An 11,385-nucleotide genomic window follows, 5' to 3' on the forward strand; every position below is an offset into this window, starting at 1 on the left:
GACGTCAGACTACGGTCATCTCCCAGAGCGTTAAACACGCGATACGAGAGCGGAGAGAGCGACGCGACTTCCGATCATCGCGCGATCGCCATTTCGGTTAATGTTACTTATGGCAGCAAACATGGCGGCCCGACTGACCTCTCGTATGGGCGCCACCACATGCCGCCATGTGCTAAACTAGTGATCGATTCACGGTAGTTCTTGAACAAAGTAAAAAAAGGGGGAAACGTCTGCTAAAGGCAATTTTAACGGCAAGCCACGCGACTCCCGATTGCGATAGCGAGGCCGACTTAGCGACTCCCTATCATCGCGCGATCGCCGGAAAAAAGTATGATAACTTTTTTATTTTTCGTCTCTGGTCCAAAAGTAAAGTATCGTTGAACTCGTCTCGGTCCCCTGAGTTCAGATATATACCCAAACACACGAAATTCCATAGGGAGTAATCTATAGTATACCCCACGTAACGGTTTAGTTCTTTTGACATTTTTGCTTGTATAGGAGGGTCTACAATTCTCGGGGGTTGCAAACCCCCTCATTCAGAGCTTGAATAGAATAAATGTATATATTATATGTATTCTGCATGTATATAGTATAGTATAACTAGTCTGTAAACAAATTACCTAAAAGTAACTTCAGCAGGCGAAGTGTTAGGAACTGTCAATTAGTATATTTAGGCTTAAGTCCCCGGACATTAGAACGCAATAAATTCTTTCGTTTATCTTCATTGATCGAAATACAATGAAATTACGAGAATTTTAAGTCATTGGAAACAATTTTAAATGCAGGAAGAGCCGCCGGATGTAAAAAACGATGAAAAACATCACAAATCGAAGTGGTTTGAAGGAAGAGAGAACGTCGTCAAAGTCGTCTGTTTACTTCACTCGTCATTTCCGAGAGGAGCAGCTTGACTCCAAATTTTAATTATACGCGTCCCGTTAAGGATGTGATTGCCAATGAAATTAATTAAATACTCGACGATATTTTAATCGAAACAAAGAATAACTTACTTTATCTACCGCTACTCAAATCCGCTTAACTATCCGTCTATAACTGCGCATGCCCGGTAACGCATAGTGTTGCCAATCTCACATTTCCTTTATCGTCTGTAATTGAATATATTTTTATTTCCTCTCCAACTTGCTAATTAGCCACTATCCATAAATTACGTTGGCATTTTTTTTATTTTAATTTTTACTACTTCTCTTCACTTGTCCCGGCTTATCCGAGTTTCCGTAACACCTCCCTTTCATGTCCAAGAAAGCTCGACCCCTCTTAAAACCTTTATCGCTTTATGAACGAAAAATACGATAAGAATGAAACAAAGCGTATGAGAAATTTTTAATAATGTATAAACTGTATAGAATTTAATGAAACAAAACGGATGTCCACTATAGCTCAATCCCTTCCCTCCCTCCCTTCCAGTGTGGACGTCGTTTAGGGACGATCTCTTACTGACTCGACCACGTAACCAAAGGATGAAGGAAGAAATCAACAAGTCCAGATTAGATCGATCCAATTTTTTTTTAAACTCTTTCCACCCCGAAGAACTAAGAGGGTCTTTTGAGCAAACTCAGCCAGATCCGCAATACTGCGGCCGGGTGGTGAGGGTCCGACATATCCGGACGAAATACCCTAGGAAAATATTCCCAGAGTTTTCCGGCTCGTCCGAATTAGATCCCAGGTTTTCAAGAGTGTGGGCTGCCACCCTAACTACTTTGCCGTTACATGTGTACAAATCGTGCACTATATGCATCGTTCTGGATAACAAAAGTAAATTAACATGAACTAATATTTCGTTCGTCATGCCATCAAGACAAATGTCTGGAACAAATTTAATTAAATACCCTCCGGTAAGAATTATTAACACAGCTTTCTTTAGAAATGGGAACTTAAAACGTTACCATATTTTAAATTTAGCAGCTTGTGAAAAAAATCCAGCAACGAGTTGTGTAACTATTCCGGTCGTTGCTAATTTTTTAAAATAATTTTTTATATTTCTAATTTTTATCAAATGGCAAAAAGCGAAATTTTGAGGGTGGAGATAAGTTTTACAAAAGAAAAAAAAATAAAATAAAAAAAAAACTGTAAATGCTAATAACGAGTAAAATCGTCATTAGGTCCGACCCTACTGGAGATACACACGACCCCCCCCCCATTATCTCCCAACCTTCTGGAACTTTAACCACCAAAATTTTATAGAATCAATTCCCGTAATACACGAACTCTTCCTGCAAAATTCCTAAAATTTTCGACAAAAAGCACAAGAGTTATTAGGCTTCAAACAGGGTGAACAAAATCGTGCAACACACACACTAACATCCATACATGCAGACCCTTCCAATTTCTTCGCATTTCTCGTAATTTCACGGTTTCCCGAATCCAAAAATGTAAAAGTTTTGAAGGGTCATTCTTTGACCGATCTCCATACTTTCTGGCTGCTATATGTAACAGCCGAAAAAGTAAAAATACTTTTCCCCCTCTCTCGAATGATATATATTTTATTAAAATGTAAGACTCGCACGAGAAAATCCTCCCTTGTTCGTTCCAAGTGCAAAACAACGTGTTTCAAAGTGACAAAAACGAAGATTTCTCTGTAAAATAATTAACTCTTTGTGGTTACCGTTAAGACAATGACAAGAAATATGTTTAGAAAAAGTAAATGTTTATCTTTAACTTATGAATTTATGTAAATTTAAAACAGAATAAGTAAAAGTTGCAATGGAGAATGTTGCTAGAACGAATTTACAAATTGTCTGCAATAATTTAATTCATTAATTATACATTAATATAATTGTGAAGAATTTGATTTATAAATTGCAAAAATTTCTGCGAAAATATCAATATACCGATTGACGAAACAATAAACATTCGACAATATACATAATAAGAATGTAATATAACAATCGGGCGTCTCATTTAATTGTTTGGCTTCAATTAATGAGGAAAGACGAAATACGCGTCTCTCTGGACTGAATGGGGGCGGAAACCCAAATCCTCGTGGTTCCCCCGGGATATATCCTTTCTGCCGCACCCTCGTGTGATCTGACCGGGACGTTTTCTTTTTCTTCCTCTTTCTTTAACATTCTCTTCTTTTTCTTTAACTTTCTTTTTTAACTTTTTTTTTCTTTCTTTAACTTTCTTCGTCCTGGTCGGTGTCGGGCAGTGGGTCAGATGGGAATATGCAAACAAGACAGGGGGTACTCTGCCTTGTTTGCATATTCCCATCTGACCCAATTCTCGTATTCAATGAAACGAATAAATTTGCTGCCTTATCTTTGAGTACGCCCTGTCAAAAAATTCACGAAGTTGGTGACAACCACTCTTTTATAGATATTCAGTTTTTGGTCATCGTAGTCCTTCCAGAATATTTTAAATGTCAGTGTGTAAACAAGCATCAAGCATCTTCTAAAAGCAAACTTGAAGCATTTTCTAGACATCCTTGACACTTTCTAAGCTTTTTAATCCAGCCCATCCTAGTGTTTTGGTATACAGATGCTGAGTATAGGAATACTGCAAGTAGCAAATACAATAGTTAATTTCAGTACGTAAACGGGAAAGAATTTACAAAAACCACACCCTTGTACAGTTTCTATTGAGATAGATTCGGCTATAAAATTCAAGTTGGAAAAGGTTTATTATTAATATATTTGTTGCAGTTTGTTATTTAAAAAAAAATATATTCAATGAAACGAATAAGGGAAATCGATTTATTGACACAAAGAAAAAAGAAAGAGCTCTCTAGCAATCGCATGGGCTCAAGGATACCGGCACATTTTATCGTAACACAATGACGTCACTGCTATTCAGCTTTACACCTTTATTACGCTCGTCAAATAGTCTGTGTTTTACTTCTTATATTCTGATGAAAATCGTATTAATTTCTATTGTACCCAATTTAATGTTTTCATCGGTAGGAAACTGTAGAGATTTATTCCAGTTTGTATTTCAAAACAAAAAGCAACTTTGTAATGTTGGTGCCAAGATCTTTTATCAAGGCCCATTACGAGACTGGCTGGGGTAATGAAGGATGCATTCAATATATCGAGTACAGACTTTCCCTTAAAATTTTCTGAGGTTGCTGACCTAGGCATGAGCAGCAATACATCATATCTGCCCCTTTGTTTGCTTTGTCTGCCTTTACCATATACAAAACCTCTTATGACAGCCTACGTAAATTTTCATAAGAGGTTTTGTATTATAAGAAATCTACTGAAAGCCAGATAGGTTTTCAGTAGTGTGGCAAGGGCAATTTTGTACATTGTCCATCTGTTGAAAGTCTGGTCCATGTTTTAGTTTACTTTGTAAAACAAAGTAAATAAAAACAAATATATTAACACTATTTCTGAGTGTAAAGTTTGAAGTAAATCCGGAGAGACTTCATTAAATTTAAAATGTGGAGTTTAGAGGAAGTTTCTGTAGTTACTATAAATATACACCGAATCCTAGTCTGTAACATATGTATTGATATAAACACATCTGTGTTTTTAATTTTTTTTTTTAAATTTTTGGTTAAAAGCTATAAAATTTATTTATATCTAAAGATTTTGAATTTAATACATTTTATTAAATTTTTGTATTAAAATGCTTACTAGTTTAAAAGTTATTTCAATTTTTTTAATTTTGGACTGTCACAAAATTATAATACACAGGCTTAAAAAAGGATAAAAATGTATAATACAGTAATTTAAATTGATCTTCTTATTATTAACAATAGAGGAAAATAATAGTTTTGAAATCAAATACAGTGGCAATTTAAACAGTGTGTAGTGATATTGGACCCTGGATTTATATTCATATGTTTTCTTAAATTCGTTTCGTTGACACTTTAGTGGCATAATCTATGTAGTTGAACTGTCCATATTCATAAACTTTCCTAAAAATTCTGCCATTTCTTTCTGGCCGAACCTATCCTCTGTGCTCATCATGGCTCTGGGAAGTTCGTCCACATAAATATAACTTGTTCTTCTCGGATCGAAAACGCCAAAACCTTCAATTATATCGACATAGAAAAGGAGATAAAAGAATCAGATATCAATCACATTACATATCAATTTTGAGAAGTCAGAATTTCCATCGGACGAATCTCTCTTCATGATTTAGCTAAATTCCTCATCCGAAATGGTATGCCGGAGACTAATCATAACTGTTCCTAACGATGTCAAAACGGTCTGTAAATGCTGAATAGTTACATTATCGTTCCAAACTCTAATATCTCGTCATTATGAATACTTAATTGGAATCCCCACAGTTTCCTCGCCATAATTTCCAAAAGTTTTTCAAAACTAATAAAAATCGGCTCTTCTCGTAAATCCGAATTTTCATTTAATGTCCTGAAGATCTTCTGTTAAATTTTTTCCAAAAACTTTCATGCTACTCCAGTAGACAAACCCAAAGTTCGAATGACCGCAACCAAGACAAGTTCGTCTTCAGTGATGAAATCAATCTTCTCAACATACGCAGAATATCTAACACAAAAAATATTCAGTTCACATCAGCAGAGGGAAATGGAGGAGTTGCTTCCACTTCTGGTTCCCAACAATCATATATATAAGTAATAAATAAGAATTTGTCAGAAACAACTTGAAGGTTACTATGTAATGATTATTTGTTACTAATATAAAAAAAAAATCATTGTAAAAAGTAGCATCTTAACGCTTTAATATTAACTCTACTGTATATTTATTACAAGCAGACACTAAGCAAATAAATTCAAAAGTGAAAGATAAAGCTAGAACACAATTATCATCTACTCGAACTAAAATCTGCAGTTGTCGGCATTATTTAACTTTATTTTGTCAGTATTAACAAAGGGATTTATGCAACTGGCCCGTACACACTTTACAATACTCATGCAAAAGTTTATCTAATCATTTATTGATAACCAGCAATGAAATGTTTCTGACAAACTCTTGTATTGATATTCACTTTATCCGTATTGAAATTTTTCCGGTTAATTCTCGACAGCCATGTAAATTGCTTTCGTCGTGAAAGTTCCTCATCATTTTTGTGTCCTCGATGACAATGACAAAAATTTTTAAAAATGACGTTCCTTTGTTCTCGAGTGAACTAGCATTACACCCAATTACACAACAATTCACCATAGTGATATTCGCGACGAAAGAACTCCAGCTAAAGCGCGCATAAACACAAATAAAACGTAAACAAACTTCAAAGATGACGCCGGACAATTGCGCATGCTCATGACGTCACTGGTGAAACCACTTTCCAGTGGTTGTCCATCACTTGGATGCTTGCCGATAGGGGCGCTGCAATCGGCAGAAACGGTAAGTAGGCTACGAGTACTCAAGTTCGATGAATTGTTATCATCTAGAATCATTAATATTTTTAACATTTACTTTCTAATTAATGTAATTACGAATTGGCGTTTAATTAAACTGAGCAAATAGAGCCGAAAGTCTTTTAAAATGTATAGAGTAACGAATTCAGTCAAAAACAATCATATAGGGCGCGTCTTTTTATGCAGCGCTCGAGAAGCGCTTTACGGGGAACACTCTGAAACCCGTTTCTGAATGGCCAACGCTGCTCGTGACGTCATTTCGCTACATTTTCGCTGGATAAAAAACGGGGCCATACGAAGCACGTTTATGTTTTAAATATCTTTCTTTGCGTTAGCTAACATATATCAGGTCTCTCTGTAATTGCAAATAATATGTACAAATGAAAATATAAATTCCTAAATGAATAAATATGGAGTAACATTCAATCACTGTGATGTAATCGCTGTTGAATTTCTTACACCAAATATCATTATAGTAGCATTTAACGAAAGTAAAATCGGACTGAAATAGCAATGTTGAAACATAACCAAATTGTTTTAAAAAATATAAAGATATGTATAAATTCTTGTTACTGTGAATATAAAGCTGTCTTAATACAGTATCTTAAGTCATCTTATTAATTTTGTATTAACAAAAATATTGTTTTATTCACAGATGTATCAATTACAAAAAAGTGTGTTTGTGTGTGAATTCCTTATTACTCCTGCAACTTCGTCCAATCTAAATTAAATTTTGGCTATATTCGTTTTATGTTCGGACGGAAAGTGACGTACTGTAAATACAATTCATTCTCGTTTTTGGCCGGATGGCCGAGCGGTCAAGTCGGCAGCCTACCGCTCTGGGGACCCGGGATCGAATCCCGAACGGATCGAGAAATCCCCAGGAATTTTTCGGGGGGGGGGGTCCGTTCGGATATGTCGGGCCCCGTCCCTCACCACCCGGTTGCCCCATTGTGGGCCTGGCCGAACCCATAATGGGCCTACTAAAAGAGGCCCTCTTAGTGCTCACAGGGCGGAAAGAGTTAAACCCCCATTCTTGTTTTATCAACTATGAATTAAAAAGACTGGCTATTTTGTCGGAGAAATGACTAGGGAGTTAGCGTAAGAGTAAAATTGGTCAGGTAAATTCTAGATACGAAAAAATAACAACCCAGACACCTGAAGGCTGTGAAGTCCAACCTGAGCAACATCGAGTAAAAATGGCTTCGTCAAGAACCGCATAAAGAGCATCGCAACGTCAAGCTCGACTGAAAGCTCTTCTCGATTCTTCAATCTCTCCTTTCTCGTAAAAAAATACTCCGCCATGCTTGACGGGAGAATTTCTAGCTATAGAATGCTTTTGTATGAAATTCAATACTTAATCTTTACTTCTACGCAGCTTACAGAATCGCGTCCGTTAGATTTCGATTAATATGAATGAAAAATGCAAAAATGGGATTTCGAAATACGGTGGAGTCAAAGTAAAAATGTCCAATATTACGTAATTTTTTATAATATGACTTACTTTAGTTATGTAACCGTCACTGCATCCAAGAACACGAAGAAGAAAGCTGTCGCCATTGTGGAATAACGTAGAACAAACTAAATTGATTACGTCACAGCCATTCACAGAACGAGCAGTTCGCCTTCCAAAAGTCCAGCCAATGATAGAATATCACGAAAATAACGCGTATAAGATCAACCAATCAGGTAGAATTCGGCTGGCCGAATCGAACGGGTTTAACTGTTGTCCAGCGACATTGCAGCCTGCTCTAAACATTTTAAATAAAACGTTTAATTTCCGAAGAGAAGATTTTTAAACTTTTTGTGTTAAAAAACAATTCGTTTTATCATACAAATTTTTTATAATTTATTTAATATTTAATAATCTTAATTTTGAAATTATAATTTAGAACGGATTGACAGTTCTCGCGGCTAAAATACTCAAATTAATCTGCAAAGAAAATCTGTACAAAGAAACGCCATTACGCTTCTACATGTACAAAATATAGATAATACATTTATCAGGCTCACCACTAGAAGAAAAAAGAAGCTGAACAATTAGGAACGGATATAAATAACTATTCAAAATAATTATTTAAAACAATGGAGTCAGATTAAATATGTATAATTAAGTAAGGATAAATAACTATCTTTAATTAATAAATTCGTATAAATTTTTGACGCTTCTACTCGAATTCGAACCTGGATTCCTCAGAGCGGGAGATATTCATCTCTATCGGTTTGGACGTTCAGCCAGCCACGTTTTCGGATTTAAATAGAAATCAGTACAGAAATCTGCAAATAATATGTCTTAGAGCTTTAAACAAAAACGTAATCGGAGGAAAATTCAGGATTCATATTTTCTATACCGGTAATAGGTTAGATGAGGCAGTTTTTTATAATTTTTTCCCATCCTTTGAGCGCCAAGAGAATTTTTTCTCGCCCGTCACGGGTTCGATTAGTTCAACAGTAGATAGGCCGGATGATGATGTTAAACGAGATTCAATGTATCTGGCAGTGGCGTGCCGTCATTGGAAGCGATGGAAGCGCCGATTCCACCTTCCAATGACCTTCCCTTGAATTTTATAAAATATAAATTTTCATATTTTAACGTACTTTGAATTAATTAAAATTAATATTTTATTATAACTGCATTATGTATCTTTTACAAATTTCTATACTACACGTGAAAAAAAGCGATAAGATTGCTATTGTATATTCGAATAATTCGGTGGCGGAAGGAATGTCGAAACCGGGTCAGTCTCCAATCAGCCAGATTATATAGGCATTAGCACATGCGGTTTACAGTGCACCAACCTCACCCGGTTTAGCTGGTAGAAGCGACACATCGTAAAGAGTACAGCTTTATATCCCGGAGCGGTTGTGGGCTGTTAGCCACCTGCCTGTCAACTTCCAAGCAGCCAGATTATAGGCATTGGCGCATGCGCTTTACAGAGCACCAACGTCACGGTTTAGCTGGTAGAAGCGACACACGCGTAAAGAGTACGCGACTTTATATCCCGGAGCGGTTGTGGGCTGTTAGCTGCCTGCTAGTCACCCTTGCCCGATTATGTGAACCATGAGCAGACTAGATCAACGGCGGGCAATCCGAGGGCCAGCTACGGCTGGCGAAAAGTTTCTATCCGGCCCGCGAGATCTTTAATAGATTATTAAATTGGAAAAATAATAGTTATTTTTCCAATTCTTTGTAATTTTCGAAAACGATAAGAGAAATAAATGTAGTAATTAACTTTTTATTTATTTATTTCATATTTGCAGACTAAAAAAATTACGAGTCACAAGAAAGCGTCAATTAACTACTACGGCGCGGAAAAAAACGTAAAATTTATTCTGGCCCATGTTATAAAAAGGGTTGCCCACCCTAGACTAGATTTATAACAACCCAACCGATAGGAGTTTACTGGCACGTTTTTATGATAGTTCTGTATAGTTGACAGGAGTTTTAAAAAACTCCATTAAAATATTTGATATATTTATTCTGCGTTTATTCCGCTCTCCCATCTTATATTACTTACGGATTTCAATGTTAAACCGGTGATATTACGATTTAGTACGTCCCATCTGTAAGGGGATGCAGAAAAAACGTGTACAATTCTAGTACAGTGTTAAAAATTAACTGTTACTTTGGCAGCATCATTTACAACCAAATTTAATGAATGAGACGTACAGTACATACAATGGTACAAAAAAAAAGCTCTAGAATTTATTTTCCTTAAATTTACGATTTATATATCCGTTGTCATAAAAATTTGTCTTTCCACTGTTTTCCCAAGACTACAGATATTCAGGTACAAAGTAACTGGTTTCGACTTATTTCTACTTAAGAAGTGACTAAATAATTAAGAGATTAGGGAATGGGGACATAAATAAAACCCTGTTGAAAGAGCCAGAATTTTACTTCAACAAAAGCTTAACAGAACCAATCACTCGCTCAGTACAGTGGGAAACTGATTTCCGTGTACACCTGGTATTAAAACGAATTAGTTAGAAAACGAATGACTATTAAGTTTAACATAGTTAGATTTTTACAGCTACGGTGAGAAACGTTTAAAATTTACAACAGCCCTGTGGCGTCCTTTGAGAAATACTAGTGATGCGACAAAAGAGGCATTTGACATTGACCGGTATCGGCACCCTCGGGATTTGGCACGCACACACTCACTACACACCTACCTGGACCGTCACTAGTTCCATCCATTAGCTACTCGTATCAAGATATTTGACTAAGTGGATTGTTTTAAGATTTAAAAAGTAAAGAATATTTTATGTTATTCTTATGTACGTTTCTTTACAAAGCTATATTTTAATTATAATTTTCTTTAAAAGTATATTAATACAATCGAACAATACATTGTACCAGGTATGTATATCCATCGCACATTTTATTTCATTGAGTAAGTTTTTATAATTTATTTTTAATTTTAGCCCTTATATCGTGGCTAGCGATTCAGAATGTAATTGTGATATTAAAAATACATTTAGAGAAGTCTACAGTTTTTACTGGCTTATCGAACAAATGAATACGAATGGACCCTAGACCAGTGATTCGTAACAGGGGGCCGCGGTCCCTGGGGGTCCATAAGAAGTTTGCCGGGGCCGCCAAATTATGCAAAATTTCCTTCAGAATATAATAAAAAGAAAATTGATGTATAATCCGAATATCGTATTGAAAAGTGAAATAAGAAAGATAAGTTTTCCTCCTATTTAGTTTTTATTTATTTATTTTGTATTTCTTCCTACATACAACTTTGTTAGTACAGAAGAAATAAATGTAAATATGCTACTTACACCGCAGTATTTACTTCTTTTATTCCAAAGCAATTTTAAGAAACTATTAATGCTTGGAATTTTAAAAATAATTAGGAAAAATAGTAGGCTTTGAAAATTTAAATATTTTTGCAAAAGTTATGCAAAATCCTTACCACAAGTGGGCGTTTTAGTTTTAGTTTAGTTTTAGCATTGACATTGGATCGATTTATCGACATGTTTCTTATTTTATTTTCTGTTAAAAATTAATGAGTTTTCATGTTTAATTGTGAAGTTTGAATGTTATTTAAATAGATAATGAAATAATAAAGTTATGA

The 11,385-nt window shown here is 35.4% G+C and overlaps 2 protein-coding genes across 2 annotated transcripts in view; both read right to left on the reverse strand.

The window, feature by feature from the left end:
• The window catches only part of Rnmt (RNA guanine-7 methyltransferase), a 30,240-nt gene extending 29,161 nt beyond the window's left edge, over nucleotides 1-1,079 (reverse strand). Inside the window, exon 1 of the mRNA XM_067264416.1 lies at nucleotides 1,008-1,079. The gene's annotated coding sequence lies outside the window, so the exon portion shown is untranslated. The remainder of the gene's footprint in view (nucleotides 1-1,007) is intronic.
• LOC136970051 (calbindin-32-like) overlaps nucleotides 1-11,385 on the reverse strand; it is a 211,602-nt gene that overhangs the window by 148,999 nt on the left and 51,218 nt on the right. The window lies entirely within an intron of this gene.

The sequence above is a fragment of the Centruroides vittatus genome, unplaced genomic scaffold (genome assembly GCF_030686945.1).
Source record: "Centruroides vittatus isolate TY-2023 unplaced genomic scaffold, ASM3068694v2 contig_1891, whole genome shotgun sequence".
Lineage (NCBI taxonomy): Eukaryota > Metazoa > Arthropoda > Arachnida > Scorpiones > Buthidae > Centruroides > Centruroides vittatus.